General features: G+C 39.7%; 1 long non-coding RNA gene across 1 annotated transcript; it reads left to right on the forward strand.

The window, feature by feature from the left end:
- Positions 1 to 2,880: 2,880 nt before the first annotated feature.
- On the forward strand, positions 2,881 to 4,378 carry LOC116239951 (uncharacterized). Its single transcript, XR_004169194.2, has 3 exons — positions 2,881 to 2,930; positions 3,447 to 3,550; positions 4,099 to 4,378. It is a non-coding gene; the product is annotated as an uncharacterized LOC116239951 (long non-coding RNA).
- The last annotated feature ends 7,778 nt before the right edge of the window (positions 4,379 to 12,156 follow it).

Raw genomic sequence — 12,156 nt, forward strand, 5'->3', positions numbered from 1 at the left:
GGTATTTTTATTTGAAGTAGTTATGATCCTTCTCAGTGGGATGGTGTTCTGTTCACCCCATCTTGTCTTTCAGATTAATTCAAGACGGAGCTAGTTGCTTCTGTCCACCATTTTCTGGGGCTTTTCAGAGAATTATAGCATAGCTTAAGTTGGGTTGGACCTTAAAGACCATCTAGTTCCAAACCTCCTGTTGTGGGCAAGGTTGACATCCACTGGATCAAAGCCCCATCCACTCTGGCCCTGAATGCCTCCAGGGATGGGGCATCCACAGCTTCTCTAGTGGCCTGTGCCAGTGCCTCACCACACCGAGTAAAAAAATTTATCCTAACATCTAGTCTACATCTCCCTTCTTTTAGTTTAAAGTCATTCACCCATGTCCTATTGCTATCTGCCCACGAAGAAGTCAGTCTCCCTCCCGTCTAGAAGTTCTCTTCAAGTTCTCTTCAAGGAGAAGGGTCACCATATGGTTTCCCCAGAGTCTTCTCCAGGCTGAACAAGTCCAGCTGCCTTAGCCTTTTTGCATAGGAGAAGTGCTCCAGCCTTGCGATCATCATTGTGGCCCTCTTCTGGACCTACTTCATCAGGTCCATGTTTTTCTTTTGCTTGGAGCCCCAGGCCTGGACGCAGTACTCAAGTTGGGCCCTCACAAGGACACAGGGACAATCACTTCCCTCTCCCTGCTGGTCAGTCCCCCTTTGATGCAGCTCAGGATACAGCTGTCCTTCTGGGCTGCAAGTGTGCACTGTTGGCTCATGCCAAGTTTTTTATCTGCCAGAACCCCTAGTCTCTTTCTGCTGGGCTGCTCTCAATGTGTTCTTCTTCCAGTTTGTATGTGTATACAGGATTGTCCTGATCCAAGTGCAACACTGTTTTCTTGGCCTTGTTGAGCCTCATTACATTTTCTTTGGCCCACTTTTCAAGCCTGTCCAGGTCCCTTTGGATTGCATCCCTTCCCTATGTCATATTGACTAATACCACTCTACTTAGTGTAATCTGCAAATTTGCTGAGGATGAACTCGATCCCACTGTCTATGTCATTGATAAAGATGTTGAAGAGCACTGGTCCCAGGACCAACACCACTCATCATCAGCCTCCACCTGGACATAGAGCTGCTGACCATAAACCATCTGGCTGTGCATGGGAGGCTAGCTAAGCACTGTTCAGTCTTCCTTCTCCAGAAATTCCTGAGGAAGCAGGCAGCCATCACCAAATGACTGAGAGGCAACGTTCCAGCAGACAAAGAGGTTTGTTTTATAATCTCATGATAATGTGCTACATCTCTACTCTCCACTTTTAACTGCTACTCCAGCTCTTTTCAAAATCGTCAATTTCAATGATATTGTTTATGTCTCTTCACATCTTCAGTCTCACTGCATGTATATTCATCAGGTCAAGTGCTCCTTGTACCATAACTAGAGTCAGTATTTGCATAGTAACTTTCAGAAAGAACAGAGGAGCATTGCACCCTGGCTTACTTAGTGATGTTGGAAGATTACGTTACAATTCACACTTAACAATCCATTCACTTAAAAATAAAGCAATAATAATTAAAAGTGTTAGGAGAAAAATACACATTGCAAAGTATCACTCCACATTTAGACCTTACTCATTAAATACGCATCCTTAATCTGAATTGTGATTGCTTTTGTGTTCCTAGTGCTGTAAATTCTTTACTTTTGTGGCTGCTTTCTGTTCTTGAATGAACTGCCTTGTTTCTAGAAACTTTAGATAAATATATCTAAGATAATACGTCATTCCTATTTTAAAAAGTTTTTTGTAATGAAATATGCAATGATTACTATAGCTATCTCAATTATAAAAATAACTTTTTCTCAGAGATGTGTTCATTGCTCAGTTTGTTTTCAGTGAACATTTTGTTTCCAACTAGTCTCTCTTACCTGAAATTCATGGCTAGTATCAGAGTTAATTGAGCAGAACACTTTAGTGATCTAAACAAACCATCAGATGTTCACTGCAAGTAAGCGTAAATCCAAAACTGAACATATTATTGTGTCTTACTATTACTTCTTTACCTTGAGAACTGATTATAAGTGGAAGCCTCCTGTGCATTACACACCGTATGCACGCTGTTATAAATGGTGCCTGCCCTACCAAGCCCAAATGAACAAGGCAGATGCTCAGCATTTGTAAGGGTTGTGCTGTCATTTAGGAAGACTGTGTAAAGTGATCTCAGACAACATATGCCAAATTCACAAAAAAAGTAAATAAAGTTATTTACCTCTTTAGTTCTCCAATGTTGCGTAGTCCCTTTGAGCTACAGTAAAGCTCCATATGAATAATGTTTGAAAAGTGAGGTGTAGAAGAACTGTATGAGAATTTACATGTTCAAACATGATAGATACAAAGCTAGGAGAGGAGACTGCAGTTTCTACGGGGAGGAGCTTGGCAGGAAGAGTTCATGCTGATTACAGATGGAAAGGAAAAAGCAATTTAAAGAGCTTAAAATATGACTATGGCTCTATGCTATTCTTTTCCCAGTAGCAGATATGGTAGAATACACAACATACTACTGTTCAGTTTTGCTTCCTTCAAGCAGTTGCTTTCCCTCTGTTGCCCAATTCAAACGTCTGCACTGTGATACTTGAAGGAAGATCAGTAAGAATTTGATATTAAAAGAAAAAAGCAAAAACACCTTTTAAAACAAAAAATATAATGAGGCAGAGCATAATCCTTTGATTGTGACTTAAAAACTGAGAGTTGAATGTATCATAAAAGGCTTTGAGTGTAAAATCTTATGTAAGGTCTTTCCTAGTATTCTTTAAAGGAAAAACTTGAGGGGAACAGGAGAGAAGTCCCAGGAATTTGAGGCGCTGCCATTTTGAAGTACATTGATGCTTTCTTGCATCATAAACACTGCACAGGTGGGCTTGGAGAATCTGTTTGCTGTCCTCTTTGCACTGCCAGCATGGTATTTCTCTCTTTCTCTGGTACACACTCAGACCAGGTTTTCAAGAGTAGAAAGACATGGAAGGATGGGCATTTGTGGGGATATTTCAAGGATACTGAAATGATTTAAGTGCTGTTTAATTCCCTTTAACTTTAGACTCAGCTTGTAAAACAAATATAATTGCTGTCTTCAATTTTAGGTCTCCACCTCACTAATCTGAATAAGCTGACCTTTCGTATCAAGTTCCTTCAGCCAGGGCAGGGGAAAGGGAGCATAATAGTGTAGAACAGCCATTTATTAGGAGTGATGTGTGATTTGTCATGTTAGGTGCCTTCCATAGGCACAGGAAAGTAACCAAATGTGCCACTTTTTTTCCCTCCTTTTTGTGGTACATTGCCTGCTATTAGTAAAAGGTGAAACAGCTCCAAGTACTTGAATAAGATGATACCTAATGGTCGGGTCTTGTCATTGCTGTGAAACAGCTGTGCGGGAACTTGAATCTGGAAATCCACACCAAATAAATCTTCTAATCTCCAGGCTCTCATGAGACGTGAACAGAGAGAAGATCACTGACTAAGAGCTGCAACTGTGTATGCAATACCTTCCAGATGACTCATCCTTTTTTTGACTGAAAAACATTTGTAAGAATACTTCACACATGCATTGTCCCACGTTTGTTCACAATAGAAGTCTGTACAATAATTTGCAACTTGAAGTGTTTTATCAGAGAATTTTTAGTGTAACTAAATTGCATAATATTTAGGATTTTTTACTCAAACTGTGGCAGGAATAACTCCATAAACTTATGGAGTATTGCACTGTTGTGGAAGATCACATTGTTATGGAAGTCTTAATCATGTACATATACAACAAAAATGTGTCTACATTTGCATGATTGTATGTAGGTATATTTATTCCAAGAACAATTATTGAGGAAATAAGTTATTATTTTGAAACTTTTTTTTTTTTTTTACATGCAAATACAGCTATGTGTATTTGCTTGCAGTTGATAGGAAACTTTCTCACTGATCTACTATCTGTATTGAATCCAACTAAATTCAGCATGAAGTTCAAAGGTTTATTATCAAAGATAATTTCATTTCCTCAACTCACATTAGTACAGAAAGTTTAGATATTGTCATGCTGGGAGCTCTGTATGCATTTGAGGATGATGGTTTCTTTGTTGCAGAATTCTGCCATTAGGGTGGATGACCATTAGTCTGTCTTACTGCTCCAGCAGTGACCAGCTGCAGATGTCTCAGGACCAGGACAAAAACAGGACTGATGTGCACTGATATTTTCCCTGAATACTTTTAGCTCTTCATAGTCCTGCACTGGAAGTGATATCTTTCTGTTTAATGGACCTTGTAGAAGCTCTCCTCTACAGGCAACCTCAAGTCAGGCACTGTTGTTGATCCTCATATTTCTGGGAAAACTGCAAGGAAATGAGCCATTAAATATAATGTATTATAATCCAAATATATGAATGGAAGACTATTAGGCCTCACTGGATATTTATGTATGGAGTTAATAGGTGGTGTCATTCTGGTTGATTATAATTCAAGTTTTATAATTTAAATATAAAGCCTATGTTATTAGCAGTCTGTATTGTGATGGTTTAGACATTATTCAAATACACAGCTCAATTTATGGCCTGTTAATGCCACAGGAGGCCCCCGTCCCATTGAATGATCCTTTTCAGTTTCTGCTCCTGCCTAAGTTAGTGAGCATGTGGGACAGCAGCATTTGCTGCAGATGGGCAACAAGTGCTGAAGCTTTTATTTTAGCTCAGCACAGAATGCAACTCATGCGAAGCTGAAATGAAACAATTCACTACTACTGTTAAAATTGTAGAGTACAGATATGGTATCTCAGTCCCATGCTTGTAGTCTGGCAATTTTGTCAAGCTGTATATGGTTTGTGTAAACATGGAGAAAGATGCAACCATACACAAAAAGGTTTTGGAGTTACTGGGAAACAGTCATTTCCAAATGATGTTTGCCAGTGTCTTCCTTTGTACACTAAAAGCAAAAAGAATGAGGCGTGTAAACTTATTAACAGCAAATTTGGCTTGTGGACTGGATCATCTCTGTGGCGGCAGGTGGATTCACTCTCCTCTGTTTGGCTTCTTCTGAGTGGGAATCCATTTGAGACTGAGACATCCCCACCTCAGGCCTATGGGCTCTCTGAGGGAATCCTCCTGTGCCCAAAGCAAGACGAGTCTTGTCTCACGCCCTCTTTTGGGGCTCTGTGCAGAAGAAATGGGAGCTCTTCACAAGCACTGGGGGTCAGGAAATGTATGCTCACACCATGCTTGCTGATCAACAGAGGGATTACTTATTGCTGGCAGAACATGCAAGATCTCTAGTCTGTGATCTCTGATGTAGCAGAGGGTGCAGGGAAGTGTGCTTTCGGTAGGCAGATGGCCTGGCTGTCCTGCACCTCCATTGTTGTGCTTTGATGTCCAAGTGCAGAGATGCTGGGTGGTGCTGGGCCATCTCTGTGGTGGCAGGTTGATCCACTCTCCTCTGTTAGGCTTCATCTTTTGGGAATTCACTTTCATGGGTTCTTCACTGTCCACTGCTGGATGGCGAATCAATAGCCTCATGCCATTTCCTGCCCAATGGACACTGCTGGATGTCATGCCTGACCAACCTCTCAGTGAAGAACCATTTCTTCACACCCAGCCTGAGCCTCCCCTGACACACCTCCATGCCATTCCCTCAGGTCCTATCACTGTCACTAAAGAGAAGAGATCGGTTCTGCTCCTCTGCTCCCCTCATCAGGAAGCTGTAGCCCACCGTGAGGCCTTCCCCTCAGCCTCCTCTTCTCTGGCCTGAACAAACCGAGGGACTTCAGCTGCTGCTCCTACCTCTCACTTTTCTGGATCCCTTGCCATCCTCGTAGCCCCCCCTTAGGATGTTCTGTAATAATTTCATAATCCTCTTACATTATGGCAATCATGTTAGGTCATTTTAAAATAAATACTGTTGTATTTTAAAAAGGGGGGAAAATGTCACTGTTTTTAAAAAGCTTTCTAGTTGTAAGTGGTTTTAAAGATATCAACCAAAAGATTCAGGAGGGTTTTTTGAAAACCCCCATAGCTGACTGTGCTAAAACAAGGAAGAGCTTGGACTGGATAATCTCCTTAATTCTCTTCCAACCTGTCCTACCCTATGATCCTATGAACACGTGCCTGAGATGACAATGGATACTCCAGATCCATTGCTCATGGAAGAATCACTGGAACTTAATTCAGTACAGATTCATTGTCTGCTGCTTTTTCTTGCATAGCCACTCCACCGTTTTTGTATTCCCCTTTGTAGCCCTGATTCAGAATCTCTTTAGTAGTTTTATGTCCTTTTTATTTTGTGCCACCCAAAACCGTATACACTCTGGTGAGGCCTCCATGGCACAGAGTTGGTTTTCAGAAGTGTGTACTCTGAATGTAACCAGTGCAAAGCAGAAATGCATGAAGCTGCTTATCAGCTATGTAGAAAGGGATGAGCTGGTTTTTATGCAGTTTTCTTGGATGAATATATGAAATAAATATTTTGTTCTGGTGGCATACTTGATATTGAAGGAATGGGCAGTTTTGAAGGAAGTGAGAGAAGAGTTTTGAAAGCCATGCACAAGAAGGATATGTCTGGTGAGATAGCTTAACGTGGGAATTAGCACTTTGCAGTCACATTAAGTACCACACCTGCATTACACAGTGAAGAATTAAGGCACAGCTTTCAGTGGGCAATTTTGAGCTGCCTTTTTTTGCTGATCAGAACTGAGACTAAATGCTGGGGAAATGCTCTCATCTGATTGCTCCCAAATCCTTCCTCCATTCTGGTGTTATGGTGTGATTCATTGCCTCACTGGCTTTGCCTGAAAGTAAAGGTATAAGAAAGTACAAGTATGCTGAGCATTGCTCAGGGACATGATTTAGCAGAGGGTTGTTGGAATTAGGGTAACATGGTTAGGTTGTCATTGGACTTGATCATCTTGAAGGAATTTTCCAACCTGAGCAATTCTATGATTCTATGATACTACAACCTTTAACATATGCTTCTTTGTATAGGCCACTTTTTAAAAGCTATTACATTGGTGTGATTTCACCCAGTGATTTTGGGTGTATATGCCTTGGATAGCAGTACAGCATTCTGAAACTATAAAAGCCATGGCAGAAAGTCTGCCATTCTCAGCAACGTTGTATAGACTCTGCTTATCAGGCAGGTATACTCCGCTCTGAGCAAAATAATCAGAATTTAGAAGGCAACAGTTCCTTATTAAGTGAACAATATACGTCATGAAGGTTTGTAATACTAAAAGACAAATAGTAATAACTACTAATGTTTCATGGGGAGAGGTATAGGAGAGAAAGTCCCTGCTTTAGCCTGTTACCGTTAATGTTTTACTGATTTCTAGTGAGATATTTTAGCATAAGAAGCATAAAAATGAGAACTCTAATATCTCCCTCAATTGAATGCTGTTTTCTTACAAATGCAACATAAATTATATAGTGTTATACCTCTTCTTTATTCAGTATGGTCTTCCTAAGTGTTAAAGAGATACTCAGAAACTTCCACACTATACTCCACTTGTTTGTAATGTATGTTTATGAAATCTGGTGTGGCAATATATTAAAAAAAAAAAAAAAAAAAAAAAAAAAACAGGGGAAAAAAAACCCAAAAACTAGTTATTTTCATTTCTGGAGACTTTTCAGGTTTGCTTTTCAAAGACAAAAGTTTTCAACTGAAACAAAAAGCAGCAATGTATTTTGACTTCAAGCAAATACCAAATTGTATTGGGGCATCAATATTATGTTTGAGATGCTGGAAATACGATTTAGTCAGACAGCTCTTTAAGATTTCGATCCACTTCTGATTATAAATTCACAGTCGTTCTAGCAGTAACCAGCTAGGCCTGCAGTAATAAGGATACAATATCCTAGCCTTAGACCTCTTATCCTAGACTTAGTACCTTCACCACAGAGAAGAGGGGTTGTGGCACATTCTGGGGCTCAGTAAATCTGGATTATTTTGACCTGGTAGAAGAAATGAATTCCTAAATCAAGGGTTCAGTTACAAGCTTCCTTTCTAATGATCTCTATTATTCTGTATCTTCGAGTATGTGTTAATTAGCTGGTAATGGTGAGAGCAAAATGCAGTGGAATACCCAAGTCTCCTCTACAAAACATGTTTTTAAATGGATTCACTTCTGAGGGAGGTCTGAGAAGGAAGGTACCAGTGGTAGAACAAAATACTTGCTGGTTGCTAAATATATTTTAGTTTTAAGACTAACTAGTGGATAGCTTGTACTTCAACCATTTGGAGTTTCCATAAATCCTAAATATTGCTGCCTTCAGTGAACAAGGAGCAACTCTTTCCCGCAAATGTTCAGGGATGAAACTTAATCTTCCACGTTTATTTTTTTTTTACTTGAGAAACCATATTTTAAAAATGTTTACTTAATAAATATTATTTGCTTTTGTAAGAATTAATATATAACCTTTGGTTCTGTATTTATTGGCACGTGCTTATTGCTGTCCTTCTCTGCAGACCAGTGACTGTATTTTAGTACCAAAATTTTTTTAGGATAAAGGCCTTTTTTTCAATAGCTTTTCTGGAGTCATTCTTCTCTTTTATGGTATACATAGAAGGTGAGGAATTACCAAGGAACCCATTTCAAATGTGTATTTTTAATTTAAATGCACTCTGGCATCGCATGTATTTTCAAAGAAGACAAGGAAATAATCATCAGTGCCTTAGCAGGGATGTGAGTTAACATTTGCACCAGCCACAGATTTTTCAATTAGCACTGCCATAGAAAACCCATTCCCCCAGCTTTTGTCAATGTGCTGTAGGAGAAGAAGAGCAAATAGATTGGAAATGCTCTGCAGCTCGGGCTCCTGGGAAAATGTAACAGGTGTTACAGCTCAGCTGGGTATGAGCTTTATGAAAAAGACCCTCTCAGACTTTGCCCATAGAATTCTCTTTCCTAACTCGAGCTTCAAGTAGGAAGAAACTAATGACTTCATTACCATCTCAATTCTGGGAAATGCTTGGTCCAGACCTGAATCGTTAAAGGAAAGGTATAGCACTCTGTGTGACCTTACAAGATCAAAATGTTATTTAGAGCAATTCCATTAGTCAAGGCTGTAAACCTGAAAGAACACACCCTTTTAGGTTGGCTTTTAGGCCATAAAATGTGTGTCTGTATGTTATGGGAAGGGGGGTGGGAGGTGGAGGTGGGAGGGAGGAGAAAAACATATTCTGCACTCATTGTGCAGCACAATTTCCTCTGCTTTCTTTGAAAAGGCTCCACTTCCAGCACTTCTTCTCTTCACCCCGTGTTGTGACATATTTAATGGCTCTTGTAATTCTCACTCTTTTGGGTTTTTCTAATTGGGAATGATACTGCAGCCAAGAATGATGTCAAAATTTTAAGCCACACAAACTGAAATATATTTCATTAAAGCCACGGTAATTACAAGCAACTTTTCTTTAAAAATGTGGTGCATCTTTCCCTAGCTTAAAGAAAGAAAGAAAACCGTGTGACATGTAGAAGACTGACTCTGGGTTATTTTTCTTTTCTCCATTACTGCTTACGCAGTTGTAAGGAAAAGGAACCTTGTTTGGGGGAAGTAAATTCTTGTTAGCTATCTGGAATTTCTTTACATACTGATAACCCTGGATTTGGAACCCTGTCCCAACAATCTTTCAGTTGTTAAACAAACTGTATGCCTTTTGCCTGAATTTGATCAATTGAAAAAAAAAAAAAAAAAAAAAAAAGTCCTACACAAGTCCATGAACTCTTTTGTCTTCCTGCACAAACATCCCTCCACCTGTGAAGGTGGGCATAATGCAACACAAAGAAACGTATTGTGCCTGCCTGAAGCAAAGATTTGCTATCAGGGAACAGAGGCAAGGTGCAGTGTTTTGTAGAAAGTTTGAAGCCTCTGTAGCGAGCAGCCATTTGCAATGCTGGTGCCCAGAGGGAAAGCCATTAAAGTGGTCAGTCAGTCTAATACTGATGAACAAGTGAAGAATGATTCTTTGAGTGGACCTGCATCAGTATTGGTAATTCTTGATAGTGAGAAGTCTTTAAAAGGCAAGGCTTGACCATGCATTCAGGGTAGCTCATTGGTGCTGGCTGTCTTGGTGCTTAACCTTATCCAGGCTCAACACGTTGATGTTGTTGCAGTGGTTTACAGTTCATAGACTCTTCATCAAAGTGTTCTTGTTTGGTATCAGTCCATTTACAAGGTGAAATATCTACAACTCATTGCTATGCCAGTTTTGACTCTTTTCTTCTTGAACAGGTGAAAATGAGATGAAATTTAACCTATTTTACATTAGTATATCCAGGGATTTCATTTCCTTATTGCTGCCCTGTAACATTCGTTGCTCATTTTCATACAGTGATCTTCTGCTTCTCCTCCCTGTTCTATTCTAGTGATAAAGCTGTGCTCTCAAGAATGGCATTAGTCCTTACATGTACAACATGTGTACAACATTGTATTGGCACAGGCTGCTCAGAAAGGTGGTGGAGTCACCATTCCTGGAGGTTTTCAAGAAAATGGGTAGATGTGGCTCTGGGGGAAATTATTTAGTGGGTGTGAGTTGATGGTTCAGCTAGATGATCTTACTGGTCTTTCCAACCTTAATGATTCTATGGCTCTGTAACTTTGCACTTCATGCTGTTGAATTTTGCTTCTTTTTGACCCCTTTAATCCTCAGAGGATCCATTTTTGTCCCTGAAAGACCATAAGCAAGTGCAATAGACACCTCTTACTTCCCAGTGAGGGTAGTGACATTTTTTTTTAACCTCTGGTGTATACAGTCTTAAAGCTAAAGTTCTTAGGCAGCTAAATTGGCAAACGCTGGACACTGACTAATGACAATTTTGATAAAATATGTCTCTGAGACTTATCGTAGATTTGAGCAGTATTATATTACATAGGTTATGTTAGCCTGGGTATAGGAGAGGATTAGTTGAGTTGCATTAGCTGGATGTTGTTTTCTCGGTTATCTGCTGTGGCACCGTATTTTAATACTCTGCTCTAGCCTTAGTGCATATGTCTGTGTGACTGCTTACAATCCTTTATTCTGTAAGTATGATTCTTTGCTTTATCTCTTGGGTTACTGTAGTGGGTAGCAGGCAGTTTTGTTGAGTTCTGAGGGAAGGATGGGAGGGCAAATCTAACATCAATCATGTCTTTTAACGTCAATCATCTCACACTAACACCTATCATCTCATCAAAATACATTGACGTGATTGCTTCTTGGACTGACAGTGCTCACTTCTGGTAGACTGTGTGCTCCTAGATTTCTGACACTCAGGAAAAGCAAGCAGTTCCAACAAAACAAAACAAAACACACTGTTTTTGAGTGTGACATGTGTGACATTAATTTCTGTATTTAAAAAAAAAAAAAAAAAGATGGGTGGGTTATAGTGCTGAGGGATCTGTATGCTGCTGTTTGCAACCCAGAGCAAAAAAAAAAAAAAAAAAAAAAAAGTGATGATGGTTTAGCATTTTAAACCCAGAAGTACCATTAAAAACCTGCACTTGCAAAGATTCACCATTTAGAGCGATTTAGAAGCAAAATATTCAAGGTGAAAGAACTAGCAAATGGCAATGTACCCACTAAAAAGAACACACTGATAGAGCATCAATTATGGAAGGTCTGATGGCACCACTCTGGTAGTTTGTCCTTCACAGCGTCCTTGATCCAGGAGTCTGGGAGGACTATTCCAACAGGAGTTGCTTAACCCTCCTGGTTCCTCTCTTTTACAGACCATACTGAAGTAGTTGTTTGGTAGTTCAAACCCAGCCTCTCATCCAGGCACTTTCCAGTAATCAGTGTTGAGCACCTACGTAAAAGTAATTTGCTTTTCTTGATCTTTGTCGTAGTTGTATGTTTTGAATATGTGCAGTCTGGTTGTGTTTAGCAGTTTTGCAGATAATACATCTTACAAGTGAAGGAGAAACTGGTTTTTTTTTGTGATGTTGATGCAAATTTTGCTACAGTGGCAATTGGCCTAATATGAGCAGAAAAAAGGGCTGTCTTCGATAGTTTTTCTGGATGAGTGAGAAGTTGAGGGTGATTAAAAAGAATTTCAACCATTATGACTTGCATTCTAGAAAGTAGGTTCTTCAAAACTACATGTTATAATTAAGCACCCCTTCTTTAGCAGTATATTGTAATACGTTGGTAAAAACTAACAGCTTAGTTTAGGTGAGTCTAAGTATTGA

This window comes from Phasianus colchicus, chromosome 3 (assembly GCF_987193195.1).
Source record: "Phasianus colchicus chromosome 3, bPhaCol1.hap1.1, whole genome shotgun sequence".
NCBI classification, from domain to species: domain Eukaryota; kingdom Metazoa; phylum Chordata; class Aves; order Galliformes; family Phasianidae; genus Phasianus; species Phasianus colchicus.